This window comes from Orcinus orca, chromosome 15 (assembly GCF_937001465.1).
Source record: "Orcinus orca chromosome 15, mOrcOrc1.1, whole genome shotgun sequence".
Classification (NCBI taxonomy): Eukaryota; Metazoa; Chordata; class Mammalia; order Artiodactyla; family Delphinidae; genus Orcinus; species Orcinus orca.
Genome location: NC_064573.1, coordinates 36,984,532 through 37,001,055, shown reverse-complemented (window position 1 = coordinate 37,001,055; position 16,524 = coordinate 36,984,532).

Below are 16,524 nucleotides of genomic sequence, written 5' to 3'. Positions count from 1 at the left end.
TGAGTGGTTGTTAGAGAAGAGATTGACTTCTTTAAAAAAAAGAGGCTAGGAGAATTCCCTGGTGGTTCAGTGGTTAGCACTTGGTGCTCTCACTGCCGAGGCCCCGGTTGGATCCTTAGTCAGGGAACTAAGATCCTGCAAGCTGCATGGTGTGGCCAAATAAATAAATAAATTTTTAAAAATTTAAAAAGAGGCTATATAAGATATTTTAAGGTGATGAAACTCTCTCCCTCTCTCCCTCTCTCTCTCTCTCTCTATATATATAGGGCACTCTGGTGGCAGATATATGACTCCAACCATTTGTCAAAATCCATAGAACTGTATACGTCAAAGATTGAACTTTATGAAAGTTTAAAAAAAATGGTCTGTGTTGTCCAGTGATCCTAGGATGAAATGTGGACTGTGACAAATTAATGTAACTGTATTACAAATGTATAAACATAACATAACTCAAGGAAGTAGGTAGAGAACTGACCTAAGTAACTTTGAAAAACAAAGATTTGCTAAATACTGTAAGGCTAAAGAGAAAAACTGTACATAAACACTGTACTCTAGTTGATAACTCTGTTTCTCACAGGAGTACACACACAAAGGTAGATACATACATACTCAGAAAGATACATTCCAAAATACAGAGATGTGTCTATATATGGGTTAGTATATATATATATATATATATATATATATTTCCTAGAAGCAGTGATACACTAGCATTGAGCATCTTAGCACCCTTTTATTGGCTTCTAATAACTTTCTCCTTGGAGAAATGACTGATTCTAGGTCTGGACCAGGGAAATTACAAATGTGTCTGGAGTCTTGTAATGATAGTAAGTAAATGAGAAAAAAGAAAAGATGGAAGCATGTCAAATGGACACAGGAGCCAAACTGAAAAAGCTGTCAAAGCCTAAGCAGAAATCATTAGAGCATATATATGTATATATAAAATTGGAAACGTACATACAGGGAATAAAATGGATAAATGTTCCTTAGATAATACCTGATAGGAATGAAGAAAATAGAAAATCACGATTTGAGTACCACAATAATAATTGCAGCAGAGAAAATCCACTGCCAAAACAATGGGTGCAATTTAAAGGAAAAACAGGAGAGTTTTATAGCCTCAAGAAAAGCTTCCCAAATATTTATTGATTACAGTGGTGGTTTTAACCTCTGTCCACAAATTATTCGATATCCTCCCCCTAGCACATGGAATTTAATTTCCCTCTTTCCCAATGTATTGGCTGGACTTAGTGACTTGCTTTTAACGAACATTTGGAAAAAGAAACAGTGTAACTTTACAGTAGAGAATTTCACAGTGGCAGACACCACCTTAATCAAGTGATCAAGTTTAACAACATGAACAACGTCATGTTCATATCATGTCCCCTCTGATATGATAAGGAGGGCATTTCACCTCTGTGATATTCCATAAACTATGAGAAACATCATACAGACTAAAAGTGAGAGATATTCTGCAAGTGTCAAGGTCATGAAAAGCAAGAAAAAATAAACTGTCAAACCAGAGGTTACTAACAAGACATAATCATTAAATGCAACGTGGTATCCTGTATGATATCCTAAATCAGAAAAAGGATATTAGTGTATAAACTTGTAAAATATGAATAAAGTCTGTGGTTTAGTTAATACAACTTTATAAATGCTAATTTCTTAGATTTAATAAATATATATTGGTTAGGTAAGATGTTAACCTTTGTGCAAGCTGAGTGGAGGGCATGTGGGAACTTTGTGTACTATCTTTACAAATCTGTAAGTCTAAAATTATTTCAAGATAAAAGAAATATAATAAATTTGTACCTGTTTTTCCCTACTCTGAAATAGATTTTTTCTTAGTAAACCATCTAGGCCTGATGTTTCTTTATAGGAAGATTTTTACCTGTTGATTTATTTTATTCAGTGGTTATTGGATAGTTGTTTCCTTTTTGTTTTTCTTTTCTGAATTAGTTTTGATTTTTTCTCTGAAAATGTGTCCATTTTCAAGTTTATTGAAATAATGCTATTCATTATATTATTTTATTCCTTTTTAAATACTGCCAGTGCCTGTTATTCAAGTATTTTGCTTTGTTCTCATCAGACGTGACTATTTTGCTGTCTTTTAAAACACACACACACACACACACACACGCACAAAGGAGTATTTTTTTTGATACTGTCTACTACATCATTGTTTTCCATTTAATTAATTTCTTTTTAAAAAATTACATCTTTCTACTCTCTTTAGAGTTCTTTTTCTTTCTTTTAACATTCATGCTTATCTTACTGTTTTAATCATTTTAAAAATAAGCATTTAGGGCTGTGCACTTTCACATAAGTACTAATTTGTAATTTCTGTCCTATAATTTTAGGATACAGATAAGTTATAAACATTTGCAGTCTTCATTATTACTCCTTTTGGACCTCTGAGTCATTTTAAACATGCGTCTTAATTTCTAAATATATGTGATTTCTCTGTTCTGCTTTCTGTAATTGATTTCTAAGTTAAGTGCACTGTGGCAGTGAACATAATTTTTATTATATCAATTATTCTAAATTTGTTGAAACTTGCTTCACAGCCAAGTCTATGGCTATTGTTTATAAATGTTCCATATATACTTGAGAAACGTGTGTTTTCTGTGGTTATTGGGTGTGCTGTTCTATATCTGCTGATTAGATCAATCTTGCTAATGTGTAGTTCAAATCTTCTACATCCTTTCTGATTGATCTATTAATTACTGAGAGTATTGTATTAAAATCTCCTGCCATTACGGTAGACTTTTAAAATTTCTTCTAATTCTTTTATTAATATGTTTTGACTCAGTTACTACATTTATATATGTTTAGAAACTTTTTCTTCCTTGGTGAATTGATGATATTTCCATTATGTATGGATTATTTTACCTCTGTGCCTATACATGAATATTGCCTGATAGTATTGTCACACTTTTTTTCCCCTCTTTTAATTTTCTCTCCCTCTTTCCCCTGGTGATTTGTGAATGTATTTTTAAAATTGCATTTAAATTGATCTTCATTTCATTTCAAACTGTAAAACATTTAGTCTACTTTGAAAAAAGGCTTTTTATATATTTACCATTTATTTGTATTCTCCATTTATCTCATAATTTCTATATTACTCCCTCTCGTTGCTAGTTTTTTTAATTTTTAAAAATTGATTAGCTCCAAAATTTTGAAAATTATGTGTTTTAATTATATTTATTAAATGTTGGTGGTGGAAAATTTTAAAGTTTTTTAACTTAGAGTCTAAAGCTAACAGATATTATCATCTTTAAAAATACAAGGACTTTAGGACATATCACCTCATATCACTGCACTCTCAACACATGTAATGTAAGTACTGTAATTAAATATATAAAATTTTATTCTGTATAGAATCATTATTATTTTGGGTCTGGCCAATATTTGTTTCACATATACTTATACCTGAATTTTAATTAATTAATTAATTTATTTATTTATTTTTCTGATCATTCCTTTTTTAACTTTTGACTTTCTATGTAGAATTAATTCCTTTCAGCACAAAGTATATCCTTTATAATTTCCTTCTTAAGTTTTGTTCATATAAAAATGTCTTTATTTCTCCCTGGTGCTTAAAACATAGTTTATTTTTATGTATATTCTAGGTTGACAGTTATATTCTCCTTAGTAACTGAAAAAATTCCCAAAGTCTACCAACTTCTTTTGTTTCTCTTGAAAGGCCAACTCTTAGTTTAATTATCATTGTTTTCAGCATTCTCTACCCTTTACCACTGGCTATTTTTAAGGCTGTCTCTTTTGAGGGCTTCTATATTATATTTAATGGTGTGGATTTCTGAATTTTTATTTATTTTGTTTGGTATGATTTTGGATTTATAAACTATATTTTTGGCATGTGAATAGCCATTTTTTAGTATAATTTATTGAAAATGCTATCCTTTATCTAGTTGCCTTTGGATTTTTGTGAAAATTAGTTTACTGTGTGTGTGGATCTATTTCTGGTTCTCTATTCTGTTTCATTTTTGTATCTATCCTTTTGTCAATACCACACTGTATTGATTAAAGCAACTTTGTAGTAAGCCTTGAAATCTGGTTATGTGAATCCTCTAACTTTGCTTCTTCTCTTTAAAATTCTTTAGCTATGCAAGTTCCTTTTCTTTTATACATACATTTTTGAATCTGCTTTTCCCTATCTACAAAAATCTTGCTGAGATTTTGACTGGGATTATATTGAATATATAAATCAAATAAGAGAGGACTAACATAATAATATTGAGTATTCCAGTCCATGAATTACAGCTACATGAATGCTGTATCATTCAGTTTATTTAGATTTTCTCTAATTAGTTTTCAATGTTTTATATTTATCTGTCTATAAATTCTGAAAATATTTTGCTATATTTATAATGAACTGTTTAATTTTTATAAATGTCTGTGAGTTAAATATTAATTACTCTTTTTTTCCTTCCTAATGTTAGTTATTTTGTGACCACTCTCTTTTTCCTTTGGTCAGTCTGACTAGAAATTTGTGAATTTCTTTCTCAAGATCGTTTTGGCTATTTGAAGTCTTTTGTGTTTCCATACAAGTTTTTATATTATTTGTTCTAGTTATGTGAAAAATGCCATTGGCATTTTGATAGGGATTGCATTGAAACAGTAGTTTGCCTTGGATAGTATGATCATTTTCACAATATTAATTCTTGTAATCCAAGAACACAGCATATCTTTCCGTCTGTTTGTGTTGTATTCAACTTCTTTCATCAGTATCTTATAGTTTTCCAAGCACTGGTCTTTTACTTCATTAGGTAGATTGATTCCTAGGTATTTTATTCTTTTTGATACAATGGTAAATGAGATTGTTTCCTTAATTTCTCTTCTGATAGTTCTTTGTTAATGTATAGATACGCAACAGATTTCTGTATATTCATTTTGTATCCTGCAACTTTACCAAATTCATTGATGAGTTCTAATAGTTTTCTGGTGGGGTCTTTAGGATTTTCTATTTATAGTATCATGTCACCTGGAAACAGTGACAGTTTTAATTCTTCTTTTCCAATTTGGATTCCTTTTATTTCTTTTTCTTGTCTGGTTGCTGTATCTAGGACTTTCAATACTATGTTGAATAAGTGGCGAGAAAGGTCATCTTTGCCTTGTTCCCGATCTTAGAGGAAATGCTTTCAACTTTTCACCATTAATTATGATGTCAGCTGGGTTTTATTATATATAGCCTTTATTATGTTGAGGTATGTCCCCTCTATGCCAACTTTCTGCAGAGTTTTTTCTTTTATCATAAATTGCTGTTGCATTTTGTTAAAAGCTTTTTCTGCATCTATTGAGATAATCATATGGCTTTTATTCTTCAATTTGTTAATGTAGTGTATCACACTGATTGATTTGCAGATATTGAAAAATTCTTCCATCCCTGGGATAAATTCTACTTGATCATGGTGTATAATCCTTTTAATGTATTGTTGGATTCAGTTTGCTAATGTTTTGTTGAGGATTTTTGCATCTTTTTTCATCATTATTATTGGCCTGTAGTTTTTTCTTTTTTGTGATATCTTTGTCTGGTGTTGGTATCCGGGTGATGCTGGCCTCATAGAATTAGTTCAGAAGTGTTTATTCCCCTGAAAATTTTTGAACTAGCTTGAGAAGTTTTGGTGTTAACTCTTCTCTTAATGCTTGGTAGAATTCACCTGTGAAGACACCTGGTCCTGGACTTTAGTTTGTTGGGAGTTTTTAAATTACTGATTCAGTGTCATTACTGGTAATTGGTTTGTTCATATTTTCTATTTCTTCCTGGTTCATTGTTGGAAAATTGTACATTTTGAAGAATTTGCTCATTTCTTCTAGGCTATTGAGTCATCTTTTTAAAGAATGAGGCTTTGGGTTAATTTATTGTCTCTATTTCCTTCTATTTTCATTTTGCATTTATTTCTGCTTTAAGATTTACTATAACTTTTCCTTCCTACTTTTCATTTAATTTCTCTAGTTTCTTAATTCAGAAGCTTAGATTGCTAATATTAGGATTTTCAGTTTCTAATGTAGGCATTAAATGTTATAAATTTCCCCCCAACCACTTCTTTAACCACAACTTCCAAATTTTGGTATGCTTTACTTTACTTTTCTCCTCTATGGACTTATTATTTATACCTTTAAAAAATATATTGTAGCAGTTGCCCTATAAGTCTAGTTTTCTAAATTATCATGCTATCTCATATTTAGGTAAGGACATTATAACTCTAGATTCCCAATTTTGCTCTCCCATTCCTTGTGTTATTGTTTTATGTTTTACTTTTACATATACTCTGAATGCATAATACATTGCAACTATGTCTGATTTAAATGGTTAGTTACTTTTTAAGCAATTAAACACAAAAAAAGAAAATATTTTATTTTATATTTATATATTCGATTTCCAGTACTTTTTATTTCTTTGTGTAGATTCAAGTTTTTTACCTACATATATATGTTCCTACAGGTTGAAAATTGTCCTTTACTATTTCTAGTAGATTAAGTCTTTAGTATTGTTTTATTCAATGCTTGTCTAAAATAGTCTTTATATTACCTTAATTTTGGAGAGTATTGTTGAGTATAGAATTTGGATAATTTTCCAATCAACACTTTAAATATATTTAATCTAGCATCTTCTTACTTGCATGGTTTCTGACAAGAAATATTATATATTACTCTTTTTTGTTCTGTCGTGGGTAATGTGGCACTTCTTTTCTAGTGGCCTTTAAATTTTTCTTATTGTCTTTGGTTTTCAACAGGTTGACTATGACACACTTAGGTGTTTTGGTTTTGTCAAAATCATTGCTTCAAATATTTATTTCATCTCATTTTTTCTTTTGGGATAGTAATTTCATATACCTTAGTGTATTGAATGTGCTAATGCAGGTTTTGGATATTCTTTTATGATTTTTGTTCTATATTTTCATATTGATTTTAAATTTTTGAAATTTATATTGACCAATATTCAAGTTCATTAATCTTTCTTTGGCAACTGCAACATTGGCAATGAACCTGACATAGAAAGTGGAAGAAATAAAATTTATATCAAGTTCATTTATTCATTTAATTCTTTTACGTTTTAAAAACAAATGTATAGTGGTTTCCTTTGTGGTGCCGTTGTTGGGAGTCCACCTGCCAATGCAGGGGACATGGGTTCATGCCCCGGTCCGGGAGGATCCCACATGCTGTGGAGTGGCTAGGCCCATGAGCCATGGCCACTGATCCTGCGCATCCGGAGCCTGTGCTCGGGAGGGGCCATGGCAGTGAGAGGCCCGCGTGCCACAAAAAAAAACCCCAAAAAAACAAATGTATAGAACATCTGTTAGGTGTTAAGCTTTATTCCTAGTGTTAGAAACACAATAGTATATCAGGTATGCAAAATAATCCACACTTAAGGAGCTTAAATTCTATATTGTATAAGTGTAAATATTATTTTAAAATAAATTTAGTACGATATATTTATAAATATACCCAAACATTTGAGTATGTGTATGTTTGTGTAATACATATGGCCAGCATTGCCTTATCCCAAGAATGCTGAATTAACTAAACATTAAAACATCATTTGATGTTGTAATCCACCACATTAACAGATTAAAATCAATTATCTTAATTAGATAAAATGATAAACTCCAGAAGTCATTCTTGATTGAAAATAAATTGAAAACTTTTAGAAAATTAGCATAGAAACAAACTTGATAAATTAAATATATTTTAAAAACCTATAGCAAACAATAAATGAATGATGCATAAAAAAATGAAACTATCAATAAAGAGATAGAAATTATAAAAAAGAAACAAAACAGAAATTCTGAAGGTGAAATGTACTATAGATTAAATGAAAAATTCACTAAATTTGTTCAACAGCAGATTTGGGCAGGTAGAAGCAAAGTTCAGCAAATTTGAATAAATTGTGCAGAATTTTGCAAGAAATATTAAAAGGAGTCCTTTACCATGAAATGAAAATAACATGAAACAGTAATATTAGCTAGCTGAAGAAATAAAGAACACTGGTAAAGTTAACTATAGGCAAAAGAAAAGCCAATATCAATGCACCTTTGGTTTATAACTTCTTTTCTATATGATTTAAAAGGGAAATGCATAAAACAGTAATTATAAATCTATGTTAATGGGTGCACAATGTATAAAGATGTAATATGACTTTAGGTATAAGGACACAAGAAGACTGACAATAATAATATACATGGGAAAAATGTATAGGGACAGAGTGTTTGCATACTATTGAAACTAAATTTATATTATTGAAACTAAGTTCCTCTGAATTTAAGATGTTATAATCCCCCAATGTAACCTCCAAGAAATAAATAATAAATATATAGAAAAGGAAAGAAGAAGGAAATCAAAATGCTGCACTAAAGCCAATAATGCCAAGATCAAGGAATAAAATATAAATAAGACACACAGAACACTAATAGCTAAACAGCAGAAATAACTTCTTCCTCATCACTAATTACTTTAAATGTAAATGGATTAAAATTAACTATTTAAGGCAGAAATTGGCAGAGTGAATAAAAAACAAAGTCCATCTTTATACTGTCTACAAGAGACTGACTTCAGGTATAAGGACAAAAATAGCTGAAAAATTACACAAAGTGTAACATCTTTGAAGTGTTATAAGCATGGAAAAAGCCAGACAACAAAATAAGGAAGTAAAAGGATGGGAAAAGATATTTCATGTAAACAGTAACATAAATAGAATTGGAGCGTGGCTATATTATTGTCAGAAAAACAGACTTCAAGTAAAAAACTGTTTACAGGAGACCAAGAAGGACATTATATATTGATGGAAGTTTCAAACCAGGAAATAATTATAAAAATACACACACCTCACTAAAGAACCCCAAAATATATAATAGAATTGAAAGGAAAAATAAACAATTCTATGATAACAGTTGGAGTCTTCAATACCTCACTTTAAATAATGAATAGAACAATCAGACAGAAAGTCAATAAGTAAATAGAGGAGGTAAACAATGTTATAAACCAATTAGACATAATAGACATATAAAATGTCTCCACTCAAGAACTGCAGAATATGCATTCTTCTTAAGCGGACATTAAAAATTCTCTACAATTGACCACATTTTAGGCCACAAAATAAGTCTTAATATATTTTAAAAGATTAAAATCATATGAAATATCTTTTTTGATCATAATGGAATGAAATTAGAGATCAGTAGCAGAAGGAAAACTGGAAAATTATCAAATATGTGGAAATTCAGCTCATTCCACAACTACTACTGAGCCAAAGTAGAAATTGCAAGGGAAATTATAAAATGCCTTATAGATAAATGAAAGGAAGAAAAACAAAAAAACAATACCACAACTTATGTGATGCAGTGAAAGAAGTTATGAGGGAAATATATAGCTGTAAGCACATACATTAAAAAACATCTCAAATTATAGTCTAACTGTGTACCTTAAAAAACTAGAAACAGTAAATTAAACTAAAACCAAAGCTAACAGAAGGAAGGAAAAATAAAAAATTACATAAAATAGAAAAATAATAGAAGGAATCAATGAAACAAGAAGTTGGTTCTTTCAAAAGATCAACAATATTGATAAACTTTTAACTAGTTTGACTAGGAAGAAAAATAATTAAAATTACTAAATTGAGAAGTGTAAGGAGAGACATTACTACTGACCTTACATAAATAAAAACTTTATAAAACAGTTGCAGGAATAACTGTACACTAACAAATTGGATAATCTAGAAGAAATGGACAGATTCCTAGAAATACACAAACTACCATAATTAATTAAAGAAGGATAAATAATGTGTGATTCCATGTATGTGGAATATAATAGGCAAATTCACAGAGATTTAAACTAGAGTAAATGTAACCAGGAGCTGAGGGTATGGAACAATGATGAGTTATTACTTAATGTGTACAGAGTTTCTGTTCAGGATGATGTAAAACATCTCAAAATAGAGAGTGGTGATGGTTGCACAATACTCTGAATATACTTACTATCACTGAATTGTACACTTAAAATGTGTAAGGTGATAAATTTTATGATATTTACAATTTATGACAGTAATAATTAAAATATAAATGAATAAGCAAACACATTTAAAATGGATATAGGGTCAGATATCAACAAATTTCTATTTCGTTTTTATTACAGATTTAAATATGAAAGCCCAAACAATAAAACTTTTAAAAGATAAGGCATTGTAGGTACACAAATATCTCTTATAGATAATATTGAACAGTAAACAACAAAACAACAAAAAGTATGCTTTCTATAAAATTAGTAATCATTTTTAAACAAAGATATTATAGATGAGACCCTCTGGCCAAGATGATATAACAGAGATAAAATTTACCCTCCCAAAATTAAGTTAAAAAACTAAACATAAATATTTTCTCCCATCCGAGGGTTGTCTTTTCATCTTGTTTATGGTTTCCTTTGCTGTGCAAAAGCTTTTAAGTTTCATTAGGTCCCATTTGTTTATTTTTGTTTTTTTTTCCATTTCTCTAAGAGGTGGGTCAAAAAGGATCTTGCTGTGATTTATGCCAGAGTGTTCTGCCTATGTTTTCCTTTAAGAGTTTGATAGTGAAGTGACTGACAAAGGATTAATCTCCAAAATTTACAAGCAGCTCATGCAGCTCAATATCAAAAAAACAAACAACCCAATCCAAAAATGGGCAGAAGACCTAAATAGACATTTCTCCAAAGAAGATATACGGAGTGCCAACAAACACATGAAAGAATGCTCAACATCATTAATAATTAGAGAAATGCAAATCAAAACTACAATGAGATATCATCTCACACCAGTCAGAATGACCACCATCAAAATATCTACAAACAATAAATGCTGGAGAGGGTGTGGAGAAAAGGAAATGCTCTTGCACTGTTGGTGGGAATGTAAATTGATACAGCCACTGTGGAGAACAGTATGGGGGTTCCTTAAAAAACTAAAAATAGAACTACCATATGACCCAGCAATCCCATTACTGGGCATATACCCTGAGAAAACCATAATTCAAAGGAAGCAACGTAAGTGTCCATCAACAGATACATGGATAAAGAAAATGTGGCACATGTATACAGTGGAATATTACTCAGCCAAAGAAGGAATGAAACTGAGTTATTTCTAGTTATTTCTATTTCTAGTGAAGTGGATGGACCTAGAGACTGTCATACAGAGTGAAGTAAGTCGGAAAGAGAAAAACAAATACTGTATGCTAACACATATATATGGAATCTAAAAAAAAAAAAAAGGTCATGAAGAAAATAGGGACAAGATGGGAATAAAGACACAACCCTCATAGAGAATGGACTTGAGGATATGGGGAGGGGGAAGGGTAAGCTGGGACAAAGTGAGAGAGTGGCATGGACATATATACACTACCAAATGTAAAATAGATAGCTAGTGGGTAGCAGCCACATAGCACAGGGAGATCAGCTCGGTGCTTTGTGACCACCTAGAGGGGTGGGATAAGGGAGGGTGGGAGGGAGAGAGACGCAAGAGGGAAGAGCTATGGGGACATATGTATATGTATAACTGATTCACTTTGTTATAAAGCAGAAACTAACACACCTTTATAAAGCAATTATACTCCAATAAAGAAAAAAATAAACTAAACTAAACATAATATATGGGTTAATAAATATCAAGTCATTTGGAGCCAGACAACAAAGAACAGTGATTCCTGTGTAATGGAATAGGAATATGGTGAATCCTATGATATCAGCATATTGTCTGGAGAAAATATCCAGGACACTAAAAGGGAGGGGCGATAGAGGGGATTCTGGTGAGCCCCCTGAACTGAGTTGATCGATTTGAAAGTCCAGGAAGGACAAAGTTCATAAGGCACAGTATTAAGGTTGTTAGAACTGTAGAAAGAGAGCTCCATATTTGCTGAGGGTACCTCCTGAGTCTTCAACTGAGTCCAGGTCAGTACACGCATGTGAAGAAATTATCTGAGGCCAGGGAAATAACTACTTGAAAATATTGGAAAGAACAGTTCCTGGGTATCATGCAGAACTGTGAATAGGTATTGTTCTTTCCAGGCAGAGAAAAAACTTCATAATCCACAGGGCAAAAGATTGAATTCTCAGCAGAATTTTGTTTCAATAGTAAGGCAAACTTAGTTCTAGGGGTGATGTTGCCTTCATCCTGCTTAATGTAGCTCAAAAGCAAGATATGAAAGGAGCTAAATAATTTCAAGTAACTTGACTGCATCCCAGACAAACTTTTAGAAATGTTTATAGGAATAAAAAATATTTAATGTCCAACAAAATGAAATACATGTCTCGCAAAAAATAAAAAATACCAAGCATGGAAGAAGCTGAATAATATGGCACATAAAGAGGGAAAAAAATCAGTCAATACAAACAAGTCCAGAAGTGAAAGAGATGACAAAATTTGTAGATAAGTTTATTTATAATTTTATAACTATATTCCATAAGTTCAAGAAAGTAGAACAAAAAGGGACAATTGATCCTGTAAGCAGATACAAGTATGCTATAAAAAATGACCCAAATCAAAGTTCTTTAAAGGAAAACCACAATGTCTGAAGTTCAAATTACATTGGATGAGATTAATAGCAAATTAGACACTGCAGAAGGAAAGATGTGTGAAATTAATGACATAGCAATAGAAACTTTTCAAAATGAAATATAGAGAGGAAAAAGACAGGGAAAAAATGAAGAGCATCAGTGAGCTTCAGAGCAAAATTGAGTGGTCTATTTTATATGTATATGGAATTATTCCTCCAAAGAGGAGAGATGAATGATGATGGAGAAAATTATTTGAAGAAATAATGGCTGAAAATTCCCAAATATATGAAAACTATACACAAACTGATTTAAGAAGCTCAATGTACCCCAAGCACAAGGAAAATGAGAAATATAGACTAAGGCATACCATGGATGATTGTCAAATGACTTAAAACTAAAAATAGAGAGAAATCTTTAGAAGGATCTAGGGAAAACAGACAGATTATGGACAGAGAAACAATCATAAGAATGGTAGCAGATGTCTTGTCTAATACAATGCAAAGAAGGAAATGGAGAAACATTCTTGAAGTGTTACAGGAAAAAAAAATGTCCAAATAGAATTCTATATACAAAAAAAAATCTCTCAAAAATAAATATGAAATAAAGACTTTTTAAAAACATACAAAATCTGAAAGAATTCATAATCAGCAAACATGTAATTCAAGAGTTGTTAAACCAAGTCCCGTGGGCAGTAGAAAATTGATGCCAGAAGGAAATATGCATCTACACTATGGAAGGCAAGAAACTGTAAATAGTAGCAATGAGTGTAAATATAATAAACATTTTTTCTGTTTAAAACTCTTGAAAAGATAATTGACTGATTAAAGCAAAAATAAGAATGCATTGTGCATTTATAACATGTAAAAATAGAAGATGTAAACACTACAATAAAGGCCCAAGAGGGAGAAATAAAAGTATACTACTATAAAGTTATGACACTTTATGTGAAGTAGTATAATATCCTATGGAGATGAGCTTTAATAAATTAAAATTGTAATCTATGGATCCAAAAGCAACTAGTAAAAAGCACAGAAGAGTTACAAAGGAGATAAAGTGGAATTGTAAACAATACTTCAAATGTATAATGTGTAATTCAAATGCAAAAAAAGAAGAAAGAGTGAACACAAAACAGATGAGACAAATAGAAAATCAGTAACAAAATTATAGATTTGGACTTAACTGTGTAATAACTCCATTAAATACATGTGGTCTAAACACCCTAATGAAAACAGTCTATCAGATTGGATTAAAAACAAGACCTAACTCTATGCTGTCTATAATAAATGAATTTTTATAAAAAGATACAAAATATTACAAACAAAAAGATGGAAAAAGCTATGTCATGCTAATGCCAATTTTTTAAAAGTGAGAGCTACTGTAGTAATATCAGATGAATGACTTCAGAGTAAATATATCACCTTGGACAAACAGGTTCATTTCATTACAATAAAATGGTCAGTTCAACAAGAGAACAGAACAATTATAAACATTTATGAGCCTAGTGAAAGAACTTTAAACTATGTGTGACAAGAACTGCAAGGGTATAAACAAATAAGCAATTCCACAATTATCAGTACCCATTTCTCAAAAACTGAATGAACAAGTAGATAGAAAGTATTATTATGGAACAGCTGAACAGTCCTATCAATCACTTCAATATAATTGGTATTCATAGAACATTCCATATAATAGGAACAAAATATACATCCTTTTCAAGTACACATAGAACATTTATGAAAATAGCCTATGTTATAGGTATAAAAGAAGTTTCAATATATTTAAAGATTTAGTAAATTCAAAAGGACACCAGTCATACACATTGTATTCTCTGAACAAAAAGGAATGAAATTTGAAATTAATAAAAAAAAATCTGGAAAGTCTTTAAATACTTATAAATTATAAAACATTTCTAAAATTATAAGGTATTTTAAACTGAAAGAAAACATATCAATTTTTAAGTTCAGCTAAAGTAGTACCTAGAGGGAAATATATATTACCAAATATTGAATACATTTATTTAAAAAGGTCTCAAACCTTAACTCCCACCCAAAGGAAATTGAAATAGAAGGGTAGATTAAAGTCAAAGAGGGTATAAGAACGGGTAATAATAAAAGTAATAAAGATCTGATCTGAAATCAATTAAATGGAAAACAGAAAAAATAGAGAAAGTGAAACCAAAATCTGGTTCTCATGAAAGATCAATAAAATGAAACACTTTTAGTCACATTAAACTTGAAAAAAGTAGAGGCAAATTATTAATATCAGAAATGAGAGAGAATACTATTAACAATTTTTTTGTCAATAAATTCTACAATTTAGCAGAAGTGGACAAATTCCTTCTAAAACACACACCACAAAAAATTTACTAAAAAAGAAATATATAATATAAATAGCCTTTATATATTAAATTTATTTTAGTTAAAAACCTTTTCATGAAAAAACCTCCAGGCCCAGATGGCTTTATTGTCAATTATACCAATGTCTTAGGTAATTAATAAAACAAATTATACACAAACTCTTCCAAAAATTGAAAAAGAGGAACACTGGCCAACTGATTCTTTGAGTCCATGTTCCACTGATACAAAAAACCAACAACGACATCAGAATAAAAGAAAACCACTGACCAATATTTTCTTAAACACAGATTCAAAAATTCTCTACAAATTTTTAATAAATTGAATTCAATAACAAAAAGTATATTGTATCTTGACAAAATGGCACACAAGAAATTTGTAATTAAAAAATGTATTTCACCATATTAACAGGCTAAAAACAAACAAAAAATCACCTTAATAAATGCACAGAAAAACCTGAAAAAAAATCCAATATCCATTTTTCATTTAAAAGAAACCTAGAACATTCAACAATTATCATTGAAGGGAGCTTCCTCAACCTGATACAGGCTATCTATGAAAATTCTACAGCTAACTTCATACTTAATGGGGGAAGACTGATTGTTTTCCAGTTAAGAATAGCAACAAGGCAAGGATGTCCACCTTTGCCACTTTCATTCAGTATAATACTTAACATTTTAGCCAGTGCAATTAGCAATTGAGATCCAAATTGAAAAAGAATAAAAGATGTCATAATTACATATTTAGAAAATCCTGTGGAATCTACAAAAAGCTAGTAAGAAGTGAGTTTAGGAAATTTGTAGTACATAAGATAAATTTACAAAATTCAACTGTATTTCCATATAATAGAAATGCACAATCATAAATTATAATAAAAAGTACCATTTACAAAAGCATCATATCTGAAATAATAATGAATGTGACAAAAAGTTTGCAGAACCTGTACATTGAAAACTATTGAACATACCTAAGAGAAATTTTAAAAGACCCAAATAAATGGAAATTTATACTATATTCCTGGATCAGAAAACTCAAAATTGAGATGTTAATTCTTACCAAACTGATGTATCTATTCAATGAAATTCCAATTAAAGTCTGTTAATTTGTGTCTCCCATATTTGGCATGGGGGCAAAACCTAGCGAAATTTCCCTAACAACAGAAGGGGCATGAAAGAAGCAAATCTATAGAACTACATGCAGATGTGAGTCAGGACAGTGTTGTAAAAGGCCCCTAGATGCATATACAGGATTTATCCCAAAAGGGGAAAACTTACAAAGTGTTTTGATATATAAATATCGTAAAGCTTCCTAAAAGGTTAACCCCTTTGTTAGACATCAAGATACTCTTTTCAAGATTCAGCTCAAAGTAAATTGCCTGTGAATGGGAAAGAGGAATGCAGCCTGACAAAAAACCTTCAAGCGATTTTTTTTTGTCTCTTCAATGCTGCATATATGTAAGTAGAAGAACTTATACCTCTCCATAAAGGCATGCTTATATTACACCCACTTCTACCTTCAGCTGTGATTTACTATGAATCCTGCCTCACTTACTGTAAAATGCTCTGTCTCTCAGTAATACCTCAGTGAAATCTCCTGAAAGTAAAGAATTCTTGCACCTAGGCTGCTGCTCTGA